The sequence below is a fragment of the Aulonocara stuartgranti genome (genome assembly GCF_965226115.1).
Source record: "Aulonocara stuartgranti genome assembly, chromosome: 20".
Lineage (NCBI taxonomy): Eukaryota > Metazoa > Chordata > Actinopteri > Cichliformes > Cichlidae > Aulonocara > Aulonocara stuartgranti.
In genome coordinates this window covers 4572118-4595153 of record NC_138956.1, presented here as the reverse complement: position 1 = coordinate 4595153, position 23036 = coordinate 4572118, and the positions used below count along the sequence as shown (strand labels likewise).

The following is a 23036-nucleotide window of genomic DNA, read 5'->3' as shown; positions in this document are numbered from 1 at the left end:
GTGTTGGACTTCCCTCTGACTCCTAAGCAGGTAAGGATAAACAAGCTCAGGCCAGCTGATTGGAGCTGAACTTTCAAAATAAAATACTTGCATATAATTAGGAAAGTGCATGACTGGTCGACTAGATGTCTAAACATTGCTGCCCTAGCTAGTCAATTACAGAAATACTATTCAGTTAAATGTATTATTCCTATTTTATTAATGTACAACAGCAGTTACGGTTTCAAAGACGGTATGTCGCCACCAATTCCATGACTGCATGATAGACAATCACGAGCTAGCTGGCCTAACGGAGAAAAAGGAGAATTTATAGCTAGTTTCTAGCCAATACTGACTATTTGTGTACCCTGCTCATCTATGGTACCCTGCCAGATCCCAGAATGTAAAGCATACTTGACTATAGGAAGGCATTTGGCACTTTGACAGCACTCATTTTGCAGTTGTGTCAGATTACATTCACACCATAAACCAACCGCTGTGGAGTTAGTTTAAAACCAGACCAAGATCATGCCCTCCAAATGGTCTGATAGTGGTTTTGGTTACGGACAGCATGTTCACAACTGCACAAGCAAACTGCACTGAAGGGGAGAACAGATTCAGTCCAATTTAAAAGGACTAAACACAGCAACATTTCTGCAAAGACCACATGTAAGATCACATAGCTTCAACTACATCTGTAGTGAGAACTGTGATTGAGGTCATGAATTGTGATTCTACTCAAAATGACTGCAATTCTTGAAGCCACATTGTTCACTCCAGGCCTAATCACAACCACCAAGCTGAACCATAGCAGGGAATAGAAGATTATGATCCACCAGCCAGTGTTGGGTCATGATGACAGGACAACTACACAAGAGGGAGCACATTTTTCATCCTCTGAATAAGTAATGCTACTAAACGTCACATTGTAAAAATGTACTGTTGATATAACGCCGCGGCCATATTGTGCTCTTTACATAAATTCTAGCAACAACGTCATTTAACAGACCAGCTGATAACTGCACGGATAATACATATTGTGTGTGCAGCGGTGCTGGAGCAGGAAAATGGATGCCTCCTGTGAGCTTTCCTCTTATATAAAGCCCTCTCCTCTCTCATTTTAGTGAATGGCTTCCCACTACTTGGCTCCCCACGGTTAGCTTGTCAGCCCCCTCTCCATCTCTTTTCTCTGCACCTGCATCTGACACTGCGAGTGTTCTGTCACCCACCTCTCCACATCCCCCTGGAGAAAATGTTCAGCCCCGCCCAGCTAGCTCCCAGCAGCCCCTGGGGCCTGGGACAATTAAAAACGAGGCAGGAGCTCAGTCGAGCTGTCATGCCGAGTCTCAGATGGCACCCTGCCTATAAGGCTCCAGACGTAGGGGGAGTTTGGTATGTGAGCCCAAAGAAAATAATATTAGTGTCTGTTGTACTTGAGATCAACATTCACTCTAGTGCAAGGTGATGGCAGCATATCAACACTCTGAAAGCAATGCAGTCTGGCTGGAGCGATATATTTGGCCTTACAGTATTCAGACACTGCCTGACTGCACACTCACACAGGCACACACACACAAATCCACTGCTATATTCCAGTGTCAGCCAATTACAGGCCTGCCCTGACTGCCCTTGACTACACTCCCTAACCTCCCTCCACAATCCATGTCAAACCCCTGTGCACGGATTTTTTTTTTTTGCCCCTCTTGCTCCCTTCTTTGCTTCTTCTTTTTACTCAGAGTCTCTGTCTTCAGGGTCTGAAATATTTAGCAGCCCCATCTAAATACACCTTCAGGCACAGAGTCAGAGCTGTCTCCCTCACCAGGTAAAAAGTAATGAGAGCGAACGAGAGGGAGACAGTGGAGGAAGAGTCGGTGTAATATCTCATCAGTATTATTAAATCATTTCTTCCCTCGGCAGCCCCTGGGTGGTCTGGGGTTGCGTTATTTCTCAGTCAGGGTTCAGTGGCCTCATGCTCCTAGGGTTGAGTCTGGCCGCTCTCCCAGCTTAGTGCTGTACTAAGCAGGTGTCAGGGGAGTTTCCCCTCAATTAAGCAGAGGTAAAGTAATGCCTCTCACCGTGGCGGTGCCGTGAATACATTAGTCTTGCTGTCACCACAGGCTACAGCATCGAGATGCATGAAGAAGACAGACAGCTGCTGAAGCAGGTGAAGCAAACGAGCACATGGATACTAATGTATTAAAGCAGGGTTAGGTTAAAACAGGACATGATCTAAAACCCTTATCTTACACAGATGAATACATCAGTATTGGGGGGTTTTCTTCTTTTTTTTTTTTATGTATGCCCAAGTAGTATGCAGGGTAATACAGTACTGTTTTAGAGGGAGCTGAGATAATGAGTTTGTATTAGCTGTCTGAGCAGATGACACTGGAGGACACCGAATCCTTGTTGTGTTAATTAAAGCTCAATGAAATTATGCCGATGAAAAATTAGCATGACCCACAGCCTCAGTTAGGGATACAGCCAGGAAAATGGATCTCTCCGTTGAGTTGTTTTCAAGGAGAGGTACACAGAGAGAATACTTTCAGAAACAAAAGCTGAAGTCGAAAATAAATCATTTTACACAATTAACTGATTAGGTTTAAGTGGCGGCGTCGGAGGAATCAACGACACCCGCGGTGAGAACAAAGAACCTCTCATTATACAAATGCATAAGATAGCTGAATCGCTGTTATATTTACCGTTGTGTTGTGTGCTTGCTAATTTTGAAAAAACAAAACTCAAAGCAACAAGCCAGCAATCATATCAATCCAGAACTGCCTCCTTGACATTTTTAGCCAGCACACTGCAATCACCCTGCTATTTTACTCCATCTGAAAAGCCATCTGAAAGGTGGTTTATAAAAAAAAAAAAAGATGTCAACAGAACCAATAATGCCTTCCTTTGTCAGTCTTTATGTGTGAGCATTACAGTGTACTGGACAGATGTATTGAAAAGGGCTGATTGATGGCTTCACTGCAGACTGTCTGTCCACCTCTCTCCCTGATGAGACATGTCAATGTAAAGACACATGAACGCAGCAGCCTGTCCTCCATTTTCTCCTCCTCTCCTCCTCCTCCCTTGTCAGAGGCAGGGAGAATGACGCAGTAAATACAGATGCTGTGTGCACCGTAATTCTGGCGCCCGCTACCTTTTATCTGCCGTGACAGCTTCTGCTGCTGTCGAAATCAAACACCCGGGCGCGAGGAAAAAGCTAGTATTCCTTTTAATAAACTGCCAGGCGGAGCAGAGTGAGAGCAGAAAAGGAAGGCACTCAGCTCCACTCTGCACTGGCCAGGCTTGGCTAAGCAGCAGCTGAGGGAAGCGGTGATATAAAAATGGGGAGAGCGCTCCTTCAGGCATTAGTCGGTATTATGCTGCTCACGCAGGCTAAGGCATCCAGCATCATTGCACTTACGGAGAGCCGTGTGAGCCAATCGGTCAGCGGGGAGTGTTTGGTGCTCAGCGGGGATACGCACGCTGAGACGAGGACCGGCGTGAGAGACGGTGGGCAACCCACTCAGCACCTGCTCCCCAACTCTACCTCAGCCCCCTTAAGGTGCCAGGGTCAATTAGTTACATCCCTCTATTCATGCTCTCAGCCTGGATCAACAGAAACAACTGAAGAGCAGCCTGACAACAAGAAGAGCTCTGAACTGCCCATCAGCAAAATAATAAATTCAAAGTCCTTAAACAAATCAATCAATGTATTAAAGCATAATAAAAAAAAACTATAATTCATCAACTAACATTACACCTTCTCAAAATGTGAGTATTTTTTATTAACAAAAATTATGTTTCAGTTTTTTAGTTAATCAGACAAACTAAAATATAAACAAATCACACTGAAACATTATTAATTCTTTGATTGGAAGCCATAATTGATGAATGCCTCAACAGTGAAAACAAGCAATTTCCGCAAATCTCCAACTGGTTCTTTCTCTCTTTGTGTGTGTGTGTCTGAGAAAGAAGAGGGATGGCGGCTTCGGAAATAGACAGCTTTTTGTTCTGACCCCACAGCTGTCACTAGCATAAGAGGGCCAGTCACAGGCAGCACACATGAGCATTTTAGATATACAGTCCCACCCCCTTGACACTGCAGCAGAGGAGGAACAAGAGGGTTGTGCTTTAGGTGGCAAGACCCCTGGGGATGCTGTCGTATTTCACAACAGGGCAAAAATTCACGAAATACCTGGTCAATGTTTCGAATCCCGCACCATGACTGTGACCCCAACACCCGTAATGTTCTTCCTTATAATCCAAATATGAGCCATGTGTGTCCACATCAATCAGCCATTTTCATTTGAGCTTGTGCTCTTCTTTATCACCATTACTACTGCAGTAATTGAGGTGGTGCTATGGAGAGGCTGTGCAGTTTACCTCCATCTGGGAGGTCAAGAGGAATGCAATTGGTTGACAATGATTATGCTCTGCCTGATTAGGCTACGGGCTACCGCTGAATATTTAGCACTGATTAGACTAAGCCCTGTAGAGAGCCATGTGGCTCACTAACAAAAGGGACAAGGCACAGGGCAGGGAGAAAAGGCTACTAATCAGCACGAGCTTGCTGAACCGGGCTATCTCGCACTTAATGGCTCGATCAATCTGCTTTTCGCATTTGTACGTCGTCCTTAACAACTCCGTATTTGTGATGACTTTATTTAGCGCTTTTTTGGGGGTGAAAACAAACAACAGCTGTGAATAAACATTTAGTTAGTTTTAACAAAGAGCCTATTAAAATCTGCGTCTATGAAAATAAATAATTCCAGGGAAACTATCCATTTAGGTGCTGAAATGGAAAGGGAAATTTTACTGATAACTATGGAGGGTAAGTTGCATGTAATCCACAGGGGACACAGCATAAAAAAAAAACCCAAAACAAACAAACATCCCATTCATTAATGAATGGATTCTCCATTCTTTTCTCTTCACTGATTGGAACAACGTCAAATAAGTGACATCAGCCTATTGACTGTGGCCTGTGTTTACATACTGTGTGTCCTTGGAGATCCAGTTTTGCACATTTGTAACATGTAGAGATAGATCGAAATACTTTCAAACAGTTATTTATTCATAATCGAGATTTCATTTTTTCCCGCAAACAAAAGGAGGAACCCAAAATGAAAAAACAAAACAAAAAAACAAATGTCTCCCACTGCTATTGGCCAAATTGTTATTTTAAACATCGCTATCAGTCTAGAATTACACAATTGTTGCCTCCTAAAGCGATTGTGATATTTACGCTGAAGTGCCCTCCTGATTGAAACGGTCGGGGGAGGGAGGTGGCGGCTGAGGAATGAGGAAACAGTGGAAAGATGTTAAGAATGCAAAAGAGACAAGCATGGTGAAAATGAGATGAGAGGAGGAAAAAATGACCGGGAGAAATGACAGCAGGGCAGAGGGAGTAAGGAAGGAAAACAGATGGAAGGGAGGCAAGGACACGTGCACTTATTTGCAGAGACTTTTAACTATCTTGATCCTCAATAAAGAGGCGAAACTGATTAGGTTTATATCAAACGGCTGCTTGTAACACTGTGCCTGTCGCTGAGAGCGCAAATCACAGTCAAGTCAGGTTTTCCTCTTTTCCATTTGAAAGAGCCGGCTCTCTCCTCACTTGTCTTTCACTCTCTCCTTTATTCAACACCACACAGCCTCCTAAAGCGCCAGCTTGTCAGAGTGACAGATGCAGACACGACCACTGACCTAAATCACTCTTTTCCAGCACATTAACCTCCGTGTCCTTCCACCTTTTACGCAAAACACCAAACACTAACATAGGAAAACACTCCAACACCACCGACACGCTGCACAATGAGAGGCAACCCGCAAACCCCACCCAGCTCTATCTTCATCATCCTCTCTGATTCAAGACTACATCTCAAGTGTCTAAACAGAGAAAAAAAATATGTATCATGCCCTCAGGCTAAATAAATCACTGCCTATTGTTCCTAGAAGGACTTTTTCTACCCAGCATTGTGACAAAAAAATGTGTAAGTGGAGGACACGCAAACATTTCTCTTCACCTTGGAGTCAACGTGGAAGGGATCGATAACACTTTAATTACTGTAGCTCCATGTTTATGAAATGCAATAATCATTCATTAATGATGCAGACAGCGGCAAGCAGGCGGCCGGGGCCGGGCGTCAGGGCTGCGTGCAAAGGTAGGTGAAGGGAGGGGATGGGAGGATTGGCGTAAATGATTCATGGTTTGATATCTCTCCTGTATAATGGGTTCCTCCGGGGAGCTGCTGGGGCTCCGCTGCAGCGACTGACTGCCTGGCTGGATGGCTGCCTGGTTCGCTCCGACTCTGCCCAGGCTGCTTCTGCCACTGCTGCCCAAGATTAAAAAGGCCTGCCTTCCATGAAAAGCGGCTCAGTGAAAACAGAGAGCGGGGATATGCACGTACACACATAAAAGGCTTGATTCAATATCGTCTGACAAAGTATCTGAGGGGGAGTGAAGGAGGGGAGACAAGCGAAATACCAAACTCCTTCTAGGGAGAAAGCATTAGCTGCAGAGATAGTGAGGATACTTGTGACATCTAATGGGAATATGCCAGCGTTTCTTAAAGGATGGGATTTTTCAAGACTCTGTGACTTAAAATAAAACTGATGTACCCACGTGTATGTGAGAAGCTGTGACTCTCTCCGCTGCTCTCCATCTGGGCACCAAAGGTTTTTCCCCAGAACACAACAACGCTCTAAGAAATAGGTGACAGAATGCACTGCCAAGTTTGTCCGAGGTAAAATGCCAATATTTCAGAAACACAGCCTATTTAGCAAAAACTCCCCTCTATTTCTTCCTTGCCAAGCTTGGAGGATGGACACCTTAAAGTAGCCACGTGTAGGTTTTGTTGGCCGACTTATCACTCATGTTACAAAGAGAACTGATGTCAAGTGCGGATTTGGAATTTAAGAAGAGATTTATACAAAAATAGATCAAGATCACAACCTCTCGATTACCATATCAATACATGCTCTTGGGAGATACACTCACTGACACTGTAGATGCGATTCTATATAGGTGAGGCAAATAATGTAACAAATGAGCTGCTAACTGGAAAGTAATCTCTGCGGCCTTTTTAGCAACATCTCGCCCTTACTTCTCCATATTACGCTGGCTGACTGATAATTACCAACACATCTAGTTTTTTGGGGGTTTTTTGCACTTAACACTCTCTTCTTTGTTGGTAGGTCAGCTTATGATGACATAGCTGTGCTTTTCAGCCTTCTTCTCATAGCACCTCTCCTGCTGTGGCAATCCTTCTCCAAGCTCAGCTCAGCTGTGCCAGCAGTGTATTTATGTCAGTTTTCTCCAACAGTAGCAACACGGTCCGCTCTTGAGTAGGGCTGCCACAAACGATTATTTTGATAGTCGACTAGTCACCGATTATTTTTGCGATTAGTCGACTAATCAGATCATCATCCATTGGACGTACAGCGTACAGCTTATTGCACCAGCAGCATCTGCTCTTATAGAACTATCATTAGCTTACAGCTTTAAGTGTTTGTGCTAACTAAAAATAAAGACAAGATGGTAGTTTATTAATTTTTAATGAAATTTGCAGATTGTTTCGGTGAAGTTTAATAAACTCCTTGCTTTCTAAAATATAACAGGACACCGGAGTATATTCTCCAGCGTCTCACACTTCTGATAATCAGCTGTCTGCTTGACAGTTTTAGCTGTGCAAAAACTATAACTTTAATCTCAGCCAAACCGATTTACTCAGGAACAAATAAAATACTAAAGAAAGCCAAACAATAACATTTTTAAGTTATCTAAGTGACTTATATATATGTTTAACCTGACTAGCGAAAGACGGCGGTGGGTTTGAAAACGATTTGCCGGGAGTCCGGTGTTCTCACGGCTCTAGTTAGCCTTGCCCCCGCCTAGCTAACGAGCTAGTGGGTAACAGACGTCTCCGAAAATGTCGGAGCGCTTTTGAAAATATGTGGTGTCTTGATAAACTGAGCAGATATTTGAGGTTTACACAGCTACATTCTCGCCTGAAAATATGTTAAACTTTTTTTTGTGACCCAGAAAGAATAATAAGAGTAAAGTTAAAACTAACTAGCTGCCGCCATTGTTGACAACTGCGCTGGGCTGCGCTATGAATTCTGGGACACAGCTTCTTCTTCTTCGGGGTTTAACGGCAGCTGGCATCCTTGTACATGCAGTGCTGCCATCTTCTGTTTCAGTCCGTTATTACACTCTTAAATCCTACTCATTCCTGCGTCCTTTGTGATCTTACAAAGCTTCAAACGATGCGTCGACTATTAAATTAGTCGTCGACGATTTTAATAGTCGACATAATCGTGACTAGTCGACTAATCGTGGCAGCCCTACTCTTGATCTCTCTAAGGAACGTCTTACGAGATCGCCTTTTACTTTCACAACACCTCAGATAAAAGCACAAAAAAAATAAAAGCTACTTTTGGCTGCTCCCTTATTCAAAGCAGGGTCACTACAGCAGGGCTTGTGTCTCCTTCGAGGATCAAACCAGCTACCGTCTGCTTATTACCACTACACGATAGAGCCCCTATAAAAGCACATAAAAATACTACGTCATAAAAGAAGAAATTAAGGCAAACAAATGGAAAGGTCTTAAAGCGCCAGTACACCCACCGTATTAGCCGCGTCACGGGCAGCTGGTAATGTCGTCACACAGCCATACTCCAAACACAATTAGACACATTATTACTTAATTGTTTCTGTCCCAAACTACAAATATGGAAAAAACTACTCATGCTATCACATCTGCTGGATACATTGACTTCCAAGTTAGTGATGAGAACAGAACTACTTTAAAGTGTCCTCCCACAGGAGCTCCACAGGGAGCCAACTTAAGAAACAAAAATGGAGGAAATTTGTGCTAAATAGATATTAACTCTAAAAAGATACCAGCTAGATTTAGCATAGCGGGACTGTTGAGGCTTATTATGTGCCACAGAGGAATTTAATGTGCACTGAAAGAGGGCTATGCAATTTACCCCCAATTTCTTACAGTGTAACTGCATTACAGGGAAAAGCATAAGGTCCAAAGTGGAGAGCGGGAATTGTTACCGAGATCAACACCTACACTCATGAGAATACAGGAAAATCAGCATTGCTTTAAGACAGACTTGAAAAATCATAAACTTATCCCTAATAAGCCACCACCTCACATATCCCCCAATGTATCTCCTCTTCACCCACAGAAAGAGGGGGGGGATGAAGAGATTAAAGTTGTAACGTGTTGGGCTAATCATAACATAGACAGTTTAGTGCCATCTCGCATAATTAAATGCTTTGCACTAACCACCTAATGCATACTAATTTGGAACAATCCACTCCTAGAGCTGGCAGACCATGAAGCTCCCTGCAAAGGAGGTGCTTGTCTCACTCTCCCTCTGCGTGTGTGTGTGTGTGTGTGTGTGTGTGTGTGTGTGTGTGTGTGTGTGTGTGTGTGTGTGTGTGTGTGATTTGCAGAGGAGTAAGGTGCTAAAGGTCAGCCTGCGGACTTGAAAGAAAAGGTCAAGCATTATTACAACATGACTAAATAAACAGGCTGTGCACAGCCCCCAGCCCAGCCGCTGTGAACACTCGAAGCCTCTACCTACAAGCCGTACTACCTGCCTGTTTGGCTGGTTGGGATTCAGCTTCATCTCTTGTCTTTATCCACATATCCCTCCAGCTCTACGACAGCTGACATGAGGACTGTCATATCCTGCCTAGATTCTTATCCCATGCTGGCTTTATTGCTCTTTTCCTCCTGAGTAACAAACACACATGCGCACACACACAGACACAGAGCAAACGAGAGAGGAGCGAGGGAAGCGGGGCTGCTGGAGCGTGCTTTAAAGCACATTAATATTAATTGCAGCACTAGCTGGAGTGATAACATAGACAAGATGCCCCTGCGAGGGAGCTGGGCGCAGTCAGTCCCTGCTTTTTGTTAGCAGCACTACTCATCTGTTGGCCGTGGTGAGACGGCAGGATGACGAGCATTTCGTCTTTGAATAGCTTGTTTTATATTAGAAGGGGTCTACCCTCAGCAGAGAGGGGAATTTGTGTTTGAGAGCGGTTACTGTGTGTGGGCACGTGTGCGTGTATGTGTGTGTGTGTGCACAAGGCTAGCCGTGATTTAAAAAAAAAAGACTAGGGAAGATGAATTATTAGACTAGTGGCTACATCAACAGCAATAGAAATGTGCTTTAGAGGTAACAGAGAGTGCTTAAGCGATCTTGCTTTTATCTCCTGTGCTCTGCCTGGCTTGGCTGCATTTTATGTCCTCCACACACAACTCAGTATTCTGTGAGAAATGAGCTCTGCTAAAGGATGTAAATAATCTGCTGTTCTGCTTAGAAAACCTGCTTTTTCAGGACAGTGGAGGCAAAAAAAACAAAACAACAACAGCAGAAACAAAAAAACAAATCGAGTTGAAGCCTGGGTGTTGAAGCTCATCTCCACCTCTTGGCTTTTTTCTCCCCCTGTAGCAATAGCAGGCAGCTGCAGGCATCAACAGATGACAGCTATATCTCTATAGTCCTCCATTTTTACCTCACCCTCTCTTTTTTCCATTTCTGTCAATTGCTATTGAGAAACTGACGCCGTGTTTGGTGCCGCCTCACTGTAGTGGGTTTGGGGCTGTACGATTTTGTGCCTTTTTTTTTTCCCTTCTTCTTTCTCCCCCCCGATTTCCCCCCAGACTCATCAATGCCCCATTACCAAGTCAAATCAGGTGGTGCTGCAGATATTTGCCGAGTACCAAGGCTGCAAGCAGAGACACACAGACACACAGAGGATTCGTTTAGGAAGCCTGGGAGGTTTTCTAACGGTATGCTCTCCACAGGATCACAAAACAGGGTGAGGAGGTGAGCGGAGGAGAAATCACTGCTGGCTAAATGCTTGTGAGTGGTTTATGGCTCAGAGGGCAGAAAGGGAAACAGAGATGTGGTAATGCATCTCTCTGACACTCCTTTAAGCAGCCGACCAGACTGTAATCTCATGGGCCCTGTAGTAGTCGCACGTTATTGTTTCTCATTTCACATGTCACAAACAATTAAAACGCGCCTGTCGATTCCCGTGCCCCATGAGCTCCATTTACCCATGAAACAAAAAAAAGAAAAAACGAAAATACACGTTTGAAAAAAGGAGAAAAAAACCAGCCAGTATGATCTCTTTTCTTACATGTATCCACATTCCTAAGCTAAATTCCCAAAGATTGCCACGTATATTTCTCACTTTCATCGTCTTTATCTCCCTGCGACAGCAAATATAAAGTGAACGAGCCCCGTGTAATGTAAGCAGCTGCATTAGCGAGGCAGAGTGATAAAGTGAAAAGCAAAAAAAGGGGGGGAGGTAAAGACAATTCGTCCTTTTAGTTTCCTCTGCCTGTTGTCATCCTCTTTATAGCAGCAGCTACACAGGCAAGACAAAAAAAGAACTCTGGGGAAGAATCAGGCAGAAGAAAAGAGAGAAAGGGAAAAAAAGTAGCACTGTGTGTTTTATGTAGAGATTTTCACAAGCCTGTTGTTGATTAGAGGAAAAGTCTGAGTGCTAAATACAGAGGGAAACAGGGAGAAGAAAGGGAGGACTGCTGGTTCTCCAGGAAAGGGTCTCTGAGGGCTGTCAGAGGTGCCGGTGAATCTCTTCCCTGTGAGCAAGCCGCTGCACTTAGGAGAGAAATTTAAACTCCTACTGTTATGAGAATTTTTGGCTTTCATTACACCAAGGGCGCATGTCGATGCTCTCGTGGATGCATCAGAGTGCACACGCACGATGTGAAGCCAGATGCCAGCTTTCTCTACCGGAGTTTTTGCTGGCTTTGTGCCGAGCAGATCGTTTGCTTTGTGCCAAGAATAAAAAGGCAGAGACTGAAACTCTTTGACGGCGCTCTCCCCGTGCTCAATCGCAATCATGAAACATGTGCACGGGAAACAAAACCGTCCACCACTTTGACTAGGGATCCGTGCGACGGCGTGCGACCATCTCGCCCGTCAGTCGCGCTGTTTAAAATTAACCGGAGCAAATCGAGATGGAGCGCAGCTGACTGGACCCATCCAGTTGGAATTATTTGAGATGTGACAAGCACTTAATCAAGCTGTCATCTGCAGCGCCACACTAATGCATAAACGAAGAAACAAAGCAGGATTGCGAGGAGCTGGAATCGAGCTCGGCTATGCAAAGAACCACGCCAAATATCGTTTTCCTCATTTGAGGAAGTGGCGAAATGGAGAAAGGAAGAGAAACCGGCCTCCCAGTGAGCTGCTGTGCCCCAGCTCGACTAAGTGACAGTGAATCCTACAGTGAGTCGATTTGCTGCTTTTGAGTGCCTGAAAACTTGTCTGGCAGAGTGCTCACAGGGGAGAAAGACAGATGGGGAGAATGTAGGGACGGAGCCTCACCTGTAGCTGTCTTCTATTTGTCTGTTCATCCCTGGAGGCTTTTGGGCTGCTTTGGTACAACAAGGGAGGGTGGGGGTAGGGGGTAGGGACAAAGAAAGAGCTCTGAGGCCATCAACAGACAAAGCAAGAGACAAAAGGACAAGTTTACAGGTAAATAGTGAAGAGTAGCTGGCAGGAGGGCTGAGGAAAGCTCGGGTTTCAGACAATCGATGATCACTCACTCTTCCACAAAAACAAAGATGTTAATAACATGACATTCACCTCGAGGAGCATGTCTTGCAGCTGCTTTATACCAGAGTTACAGAGCAAAAAAAACCAAATTTTTTTTAAAAAAACTACAAAAAAACAACATTACTGAATACAGTAAATCACATGTGCAAAGCAAGCTTTGACCTGACTTTCAGCTCCCCAAAGCTGACACGACGCCGTTTGAGCATGTGCGGCTGATGACAGGAGTCATTTGCTACATCGCTGATTTGAAAAACAGGAGCACTTGAAGATGACACAGAAAGACAACTGTATTGTCATCTTAAAGAGGATCTATGAAATCAGTGGGACGAGATCAATGCCGCCTCTCCCTCGCTCTCACGGCACTTTACATAAGCAGCAATAACCATCACAGAGGCCGTCATCTAGCTCACCAATTTCCTGTGCAGGACTTCCAGAAACCTCCAGGCTACAAAAAGCGCCTCTCACTCCGAGCAATGGTCACATCCACAACTTCACAGACAAGGCAGGGAGGAGGAGGTAGAGAAGGAAAGGAGCTGAGGAGAGGGAAAAATACCACAGGCAAGATAGAGAGAGCTGGAAGGCAGGGAGAGAGTGAGGGGAAAAAAAGAAGAGAGGTTGGGGGAAACTAGCAGTGCATCTTCATTACAGTATAGCACAGAGCTCTGGCATCGACTAGCCAAGCAGTGTAGTAAGAGCTCCTCATCCTCTCAGTTAATTAGGATTTCTGCTGCTTCATTTTGGGGCGAGGGACAGGATGTTGGAGGCTTGATTACCTTTTATTTCCCAGCCTAACGGCTCGGCTGCCTCTGCCGCTTTATTAACAGGAGATCTTGCAGATTTACAGCTCCACAGCAAACATCAATTTCAATAATTACAAGAAAACTGTTAGAGGGGACACAATGAAACGAGAGTGTGGTTTTTTTCCCCCCTCCCTCCTCCCCACCTTCACCGCTCCAAAGCTCCTCCCCTCTTTCACGGGATCTAATTTCCATAGATGTGCCCTTTTCATGATTGCATGCCACAGACACGTTAAAACACACACAGATTTGCCTCAGTCACACTTGGCACTCTAAACGCTTTATAACCACTCCCTGGCCTGAAGGGCAAAGGAAATACTTCAACCTAAGCATTTGTGTAGCCATAAAACAAAAATGAGTGAAAGATGATCTGTTAGTGCTCAGCACAACCCCCGACCCCCCACCCCTGTGCAAAAAAACAAACAAATCTATCACATCACTGGATAAAACATATTTATGGTGTAAACTGGATAATACAAGGGATTACAAGTCTCCTTTTTAAAGCTATATCTTTACACACTGGCAACATGCCTAGATATTAGATTTCACCTTCTGACAAGGTGCAAGTGTGAGACTAAACTGAATGCCTCTCTCAAACAAAAGCTCCATCTAGGGAAAGCTATAATAGAAATCATTATTAAAAAGACATCGGATTCTGAACAGAAAAGCACAGATTCCATTTGAATAAAATCAATAATTGTGTACACTTGCAGTGCATTGCCTTCCTGTCTTCTCATCTTGCTTGCTAATGTTTCTTTCATGAGCCAGCCCACTGCTGGTGACATTATAGCTACAGCACTTCCACAAGTCCCCGATGGATCGGTGAAAATGGTTGGCGTAAAACACAATTAGTACGGTCCATATGGCTGCTAGTGGAGGAGGAGCCGGAGAGGTCCCATGTGGTTTTTATAGAGGCCTGCTCTTTTGTTACCCTAAAGATCAAACTGTTGTCATAATAATGGGGTCGTTTTAATTCTGTCGCTTGGTTTTTGTAAACCGGCACTTCGTCGACACATCCTTGCCCCGACTCAATGACTTTTGGCAAATAAATTGACCAACCTTGGCTCATAGCCTAATCGATAGCTCCTTCATCATGATTAATGCTTCATATTGGATAATGGGGGGAAATTTAATGTGAGGGGAGCGTTACTTCCTGATTTCAGCGCTCAGCCCTATTGATTGGTCATAACCCTCCTTTTTTGGCCAATGGAATGCGCTGATAAGAGCCGTGTGTTCGACCTATGTAAACTGAGCACAGAGAAAATGATTTACTGTGCTTTAGGCGCGTCTTATTCACTGATAGCTCTGTATGCCCAGCCTGACAAGCATTTTCTTGCCTGAGAAACGCAGACACCTTTTACTGAGTTGAAGCGAACAACAACAGCTTGAGGCAACAGATTTATTACAAATTGATCTATTAGATAGCACTGCTGTGCTTCGCTGTTTTCTCTCTCCCTCTCGCTCCCGCTCTCTCTGACAACCTTCCCCTGATGGTAGCTAGAGTGTATCAGAGTGGAAGTGCTACAGTGGCAAATCTAAACCCAATCCTCAGAACTCATTTTCTCTGTGCCGGCTGCTGGAACTGGGGTACAGAGACAAGATGTCCATCTTTAAACCCAGTCGATCCAGCTCAAAGTCCCAGTGTCTAAACTGAAGGCTCGGCAGGCTCAATAGGTGTTCCTAACCTGCAAGGGCAAGCAAGGACACAGTTTACCCGAGGCATCTTGTGTACAGGAGAGCGGAGAGCCACAATGTCACCCGGGTCGTTTCCTTATGGCAGTGTGAACCCTGAGATCACCGCTGACTTGCGTGACCGTCTCCATTAAAACATCACTCACAGGCTTTCCAGCCCTGCAAACTGTGCCTCGTGTGCAGCCGTAGCCGCAACTAGGGCTGCCACGATTTGTCGACTAGTCACGATTACGTCGACTATCAAAATCGTCGACGACTGATTTAATAGTCGACGCGTCGTTTGAAGCTTTGTAAGATCCCAAAAGACGCAGGAATAAGTAGTAGGATTTAAGAGTGTAATAACGGACTGAAACAGAAGATGGCAGCACTGTATGTACAAGGATGCCAGCTGCCGTTAAACCCCGAAGAAGAAGAAGCTGTGTCCCAGAATTCATAGCGCGGCCCAGCTCAGTTTCCAACAATGGCGGCAGCTAGTTAGTTTTAATATTACTCTTATTATTCTTTCTGGGTCACAAAATAAACGTTTAACATATTTTCAGCCGAGAATGTAGCTGTGTAAACCTCAAATATCGGCTCAGTTTATCAGGACACCACATATTTTCAAAAGCGCTCCGACGTTTTCGGAGACGTCTGTTACCCACTAGCTCGATAGCTAGCCGGGGGCTAGGTCACTAGCGCGGTGAGAACACTGGACTCCCGGCAAATTGTTTTCAAACCCACCGCCGTCTTTCGCTACTCAGGTTAAATATATATGAGTCACTTAGATAAATTAAAAATGTTATTGTTTGGCTTTTTTTTTTTTTTGTATTTTATTTGTTCCTGAGTAAATCGGTTTGTCTGAGATTAAAGTTATAGTTTTTACACAGCTGAATAAACGTCAAGCAGACAGCTGATTATCAGAAGTGTGAGATGCTGGAGAATATACTCCGTTGTCCTGTTATATTTTAGATAGCAAGGAGTTTATTAAACTTCACCGAAACAATCTGCAATTTTCATTAAAATTGAATAAACTATCATCTTGTCTTTATTTTTAGTTAGCACCTTAAAAGCTTAAAGCTGTAAGCTAATGATAGTTATATAAGAGCAGATGCTGCTGGTGCAATAAGCTGTAGTTTTACGTCCAGTGGATGATGATCTGATTAGTCGACTAATCGCATAAATAATCGGTGACTAGTCGACTATCAAAATAATCGTTTGTGGCAGCCCTAGCCGCAACATCAGTGCGATATCTGTGTTAGTCACAGAGGCAGAGCGGCACAGCCAGCACATTATAAAAAGATCTATGTGCAATTTGTCTCATCCACACTGTTGAAAATCAATGTCCTGCATACCCAGTGTTGTGCAGAAAAACACAGCATAACGAGCCATTACGGCCACTTTTAATTAATGACAAAAGCATGTTTGTCTGGACAGCAGACAGCTGTTATTGACACATCTCTCTATAAAACAATCAATTAAACCAACTGCATCACTTAGACTAGCTAATCAAAGTGGCTCCCTGAAAGTATCACGTAGTGGCCATTTACCATAATCAGTTTTTTGTCTGGTTTTATTTTTTTGCTTTATGCTTTCATATCATTTTATCAAAAGATACATCATGCTGAATCTAAGCCTGAAGCAGATTTATTAATAACCAAGCTAATGAATCAAAACCCTGTACACACTTGTGTATATAATAATAGGTCCAACACATCTACAGAAACCTTAACCGTCACAAGCAGGAGGAAATTATGACATGCTCCGTTTTGCTTTAGGTTTAAACTGATAGAAACAGATAAAACTGGCGGGTTATGTAGGCCTAAATAAATGCTGTCAATACTAACAGCATATACTGATCGAGAAACCGCACAGGCTCCATTGTGCCCCCTTTGCTTTAATCACCCCCATCTTTCATCTGTGCTACAAAAGAAAAGAGGGCTATCGGCTCCCGGATGCAATAAATGTGCGTGTCGCTGGAAAGGGAGCGGGGAGTGGGGGGGGGTTCTGTCTAAGATGTTGAAATATTCTGGTTAGAGTGTATATGTCTATATAAACATCTTCAGGCAGGCGGCTGCAGGGGGTGTGCGCAGTAAAAAACACTGGTATGCATTGTTTGTGTTTCTGCACCACTAGCGCCATGCCGTGTCATTACATGAGGCAATCTCTTACCTAATCAGCACTGACACACACAGCAGCAAAGTACTCCTCCTCCTCATCATCATCATCACCCCCCCCCCCCCCCCCTCTCCTTCTCCTCAGGGGCCAGCCAGCTGATCCTACACCATTTCATTTTCCTCCTTTACTGTGATGGCAAATGGCTGACTATTATTTTTTTTAACTTTCCTTTTTAATTCACACTTCTTTTTTTTGCATGAAGTGCTATTAATAGGTCATGCCAATAAAGTGACAAACTAGGCCTGTCCCTACATGTTGCGTTTTAAATGGTAATTAGTAAGGCGCGCGCACAGGAAACCAGCAAATGCGTAAAACTCCCATATACTACTAAAGCCTCCTTTTCCAGTCGATTTCTACAAATTCCACTGTCCAACCACTTGTGCACATTAAGCACAAAGTGCACTGACAGTTGCTCGATGAAATATGTAGAAAAGTTTCTTTCATATCTTGAGATGCTTAGCAATAACACCAGACAAAATATATCTGATTAATTAAGATGTGAGTCAACGCAAACCCAGCCCAATAAGAAACACACAGCGTTTGTAAAGATGAAGTGAGACCAACTTCGCCACGGCTGAGCTTGTGCAGAAAGCAGATTTGATCACATCAAATACCACCAGCAGTATGTAGCAAGACAGCTCACGATTGTTAACACGAGCAGCGCTTGCTGATACCATCTCCTTGGCACAATTGTGGAGCTGCAGAGGCCTGAATCAAACAAAGATGAGATATGATGCGGCGTGCTTGGATCTCCTCTTATGAGAGGTGAAGGGAAGCTGTCAGGGAACACAAAACAACATCCTGCATCTTGCCTCCTCTGACTTGCTGGCAGAAGCCAGGAGGAGGAAGAAGAACAAGAGGAGGAGGAGGAAAGGGGAGTGTGCTTGCCTCATTTCTGCCAGTGTGCCCTGTGCGTGTCAGTCCAATATCTTAAAACAACACATGCAAGGCTTTGCTACAGCCAATTACCCAGCTCTTGGCACGGGAACTGAAAAACATCTTCGGAGAACAATAAAGAGAGCTTGGCTTGTTGCGCGTGCTGTCAGTAAGTGCTGACAGATTGTTATTTTTAATGAATATACAGCACTTGAATGGCCCATCAAGCGGTCTTTGAGCGAACATTGCTCCTTTGTTCAGAGCATTAATTTTCTATGTAACAACCAGGTATCTTGCAAAGAAACTGATATCAAGCACTGTAAAAGTAAAAAGCTAAATCAGTTTATCCACTTGCCTTCTTTGTCCACTGCATCCTCTTAATGCTGCTTCAAGTGTGCACAGTCATTAGAATATAAATACAAGGCAATGCACTTGCTTGATTACAAATGTCATGTAGATGCTTGATTACACATCATTTCCTGTGCCGGCTCTTTAAAAGAAGACATTTCGCTGCTTACCAACCTCTCTCGCCAGCATAATCAAATACTGTATATGAAACCCTTGAGCAGAACGGCCTCGAACAAAACAATAAATCAGCCTAATCACCCCTCTTTGAAACACAACCCCAACCTTTCTGAATGTGAAATACACGATAGCCACATATGGACAGCTTCAAATGGCGTCAAGCACGGCAGAAACAAACCTCCAGCACTGACAATAAAGTGGCTGTGAGACAAGACTTGGAGAATCCTTCTTTATGGGGATTCACGAAGATACGACAAAGTAGAGGACAACAGCGAGATGCCGTTTGAGCACGGCATGTAAACACTGAATTGCAGCGCATGTGTATTGAAAGATCATCCAACAAAAGAGGCGTCAGAGCACAGTGAAACGGGCTTTTCCTCAGCATTGCCTGGCCTTTGCCACACATTATTTGCAGGAAGCTGCCATTACTCAAACGCGTATTAGTCATTAAAGGAAAATAGCAGGGTTATTACACTTCTCTTATCATTACTCTGCTGGCACTGCTGCTGCTGCTACTACAGCCACACAGCTAGATTAACATTCGATGGACGGGGTGTGTCATTGGATAGGTGACTCCAAGTAATTTTACCCACTGCTGCTCCTGAGATCCCACTCAAATTGAAACACTATAAAACACCCTGACCACTTAGCAGCTCTGCGAGTAACATGACAGAAAGAATCAAAAAAGGAACAGCACAAATCTTCTGCCTTCTGCTACTCTGAATTGTTCTCTTGGCCGGACCTAAAACATATTGTTTTAGAAAAACCATAAACCAAACATTAAGGTGCTTTTCAGCCAAAGCGGCGCTGAAGTAGTAATCAACATATAGCCTCTAATGGCAGACCTCTGTACCCTAGCCTAGCAAGTTTACAGGCTAAGTGGTAGTTAAAGAAAATCACAAACCACTAAGCTACTGGCAGCAGGAAAAGCCAACAAAACATCAGATGGGAATATGCAAGATGTAAGGATTAGCAAAATCCCAGTTTTTTCCCCCTTTTTCCTAAAGACATGACCAACAATAATCTTCAGTCTTTAAGTAATGCTCTATAGACACAAATCATTTCTGGCAACATAGCTGTATCTGAGATTGCTTTATTGCTAAATTCTCTGTTTATAACAAACACACAAAGTTTGTCTGACCTCTATGTTCAGTGTCACGTCACTATCAGGAGACTTGAACAAGCTGCAATGACTGGATAGATGTGGTGGCAGCAAAGTAACAAAACCTATCCAGACCAAGCTTTGTAAAACCATTAAACTTAACGTGGTGCTGGGTGTGTTTTACAGTGCATCGCTATCAGGATATCAGATCATTTATTGATGATTTCCCTATGCCCAGCCTAACACTGTGCCACTCTGACAAGTGAGGAAACGTAGGTTTTGTCCTTAAATTCATTTAGACTCTTTCAGTGGACTGAAAATAGCGTAGCATTTACAGAGCAAACGAAATTTTCACACTCCTTTGATCATTTACTATAGTGCGCTCTCTTCGTGCATTGTGAAGCCCTCAATTGTTCAGGGCTGTGTAGTCAGTGAGGTAAAAGAGTCAAGTATGAGTCACAAGCACTCAATAAAAATAAAAACACACTTTCCTGCTGGTTCTTCTCTTTTAAAGTTAGAGGTAGTAAAATGTGCATGGACTGCATAATATTTGGAAACTCTTGCCTTTCAAGGAGGAATTGTGCAACATATTTGTGGCCAAACACTACTCGTTTGTTTACTATTTTCAAACTTGCAATTGCAAACTTTGGCTTAACGCTGCAAAAAACAAAATGCCCCCTGATAAAAAACAAAAAGTATGACCTCTCCAAACACCAAGAAACCTTCACCTGATGTAGTCTCTTAAATGCTTTCAACTTTCTCAGGAGAAAGTGAAGTCTTAAACCCACTTCTGGCTGTTGTATTTGTTGACAAATATCTTCAGTGTAGATTACATCTTTCATTTTCTCACAGCAGCACGAATGTGCTCTCATCCGGTGTTTAAAACCAGGCCAGACCACACTCCTAAATAACCACGAACTGCGATCTAGATAACAACAATTGAGCACAAGTCAAAACACACAAAAGACAGCTAGTTAGCTTCGCTGGCTAACGTTTCCAAGGGCTAGTGACAATAGCTGAATGGCTAAGACTATTCCCTGGAAAAGACATAGCACACTGGGTATTTCAAAACAGGGAAAAGCAAGCTATGGGGTACTGCGATGTTATCTGTGCTGTCATACCACAAAGTGTTTAATAAATTAAAGTCGTGTTGTGTGTACTGGACGGGCTCTGTAATAACCGGTGCCAACGAGCTGTTTGTATCCAGACATTACTCTGCTCCTAGCTGGCATTCCCAATCAGTGCTAGTCACTGGCGCTAGCCGCTAATGTTAGTTCATAGTAACCAGCAACACCAACAGCAAGGGGCAACCAAGTCTATCAGCTAACTAGCTAGCTAATGCTAATAAGCAAATTAGCCAAATAGCTACCAAGCGATGATGTACGTTAACAGTCCAACGTTTACATACTCTTCCGTTAATTTGTGTCATTTCTCCCTCGTTTGCTGATGAACATCAAATGCAAAAAGACTGCTGATTGCAGCTCACAGCACTTACCTTAAAGAGCTTGATCTACAACATCTGTGATTTGTTTGATGAGAGACTGCAACAACAAACAATAGCAGCAACAGCAGCAGGGGCAATTAGCCAACGTTAGTTAGCCAAGTGTCGCCACTACAGAGAGTAGTACAACAGCTGCAGTGCCACCTGTATATCGTTTGTTATATAGCTATAACCGAGAGAACCACGTTTGGTATAACGCTGTCATAAATGATGGACTTCAGAATAAAGAGAGTAATCGTTGCCGGGATGCTCAGACTAGTGTATGTGAGAGGCACTCAGCATGACAGCATCCTTCTTCATCTTGGGGTGAGAACAGTTGGGGGGTTCTCAAAGTTCAACCGGTAAAATATCGTCACCCACTGGCCAAAACTGGAAACATCCAGCGACACTGGGAGTCCTCTGGATGTCTATTCTGTAGCAACACTTGGTCCATCTTCATCCTTTAGCTCAGAAAATTAGGATAGAATTCAAATGGGGACAAATTAATTTACGGTTAAATAATTTAAGTGTTACATTATAAAGCATATTGTAAATAAAGACAGAAATGGAAGACTACAATTTGGCAGTTACTATATCAGTACAAAATGCTGACAGACCATTTATTTGCACATACTTTTTGCTTGAACTGATAAACAGCTTGATACTATGCTGCATAAGAATAAAATATAATATATACAATAATGACTTTTTTGTGTATTGTATAGATATAAACCTAGTGTAAATACACAAAATAAAATAGAATAGAATAGAAAATAGAATACAATGTTTGTCTGTCACTGTTATAGTGTTTTTAAACATCTCACTTAAGCAACAATAGTAAGGTTTCGCAATAGAATAGAATAGTACAGAATGGTCTGGATACTGGAAAATACTCTACTTTTATGTTTCGTTATTGCCAGTGAAATTGTGAAACAATAAGAAAGTATACAAAGTAGCTATATACTTTTATAGAATGGTTACATTAGATTCTGTTTTTATTCATGAAGGAAAAATGTAGAATAATAACAAAATTCAATAGCAGCAATATGGAAAAAACTATAAAACTGCTTAAGAATAGAATAGAATAGAATAAAAAGATTACTATTTTGTTGTTACAAAGGAAATTGTGAAAGAAATAAAAAAGTAACTGGAGATATTCATAGAATAGCATCAGTAGAAGACGTTCTTATTACAATTATAGAATAGAATAGAATAGCTCTTTAGACACTTTAATCATAACAGAGTAACTATATACATTTATAGAATAGGAGAAATTTTTACTAGAATTGTTTTATTATTATTAGAGTAGAGTACAGTAGAATATTAACAGTGAAACTGTGGATTACAATACAAGAGGACAAAATAGAATAGAATACCTCTTTCAACACTTAAATATACAGAAAGAGCTGTGGAATAATAACAGAGTAAATATTTGTAGTTATTGAATAGCTGCACTATAAGAAGTTTTTATTATAATAATTTTTTAGCATAGAATAGAATAGAATATTATACTGCTGCTGACACTTTAATAAGCAGTAGAGGCTATGATACAGAGTAGAGTAGAACACATCTTGTAATAATTGAATTTAGGGTAAGAACTATGGAATACAACAGAATAGAATATCTCGTTAGACCCTATAACATACAGTAAGGACTTTAGAATAATAGCAGATTAACTATATGCATTTATAGAAAAGCTGCACTAGGATATATATATATTTTGTCATTATGTTTTAGATTGGACTGGACTAGACTAGACTAGAATAGAATAGAAAATGTGATCATATGCAACACTAATTCTAGAGTACATTAAAGG

At 42.8% G+C, this 23036-nt stretch overlaps 1 protein-coding gene across 2 annotated transcripts in view; it reads right to left on the bottom strand.

Moving 5' to 3' along the window:
• Positions 1 to 21551, bottom strand: part of rerea (arginine-glutamic acid dipeptide (RE) repeats a) — a 132272-nt gene extending 110721 nt beyond the window's left edge. For both annotated transcript variants that reach the window (XM_082518710.1, XM_082518711.1), the window contains exon 1: positions 21236 to 21551. The gene's annotated coding sequence lies outside the window, so the exon portion shown is untranslated. The remainder of the gene's footprint in view (positions 1 to 21235) is intronic.
• Between the last annotated feature and the right edge of the window lie 1485 nt (positions 21552 to 23036).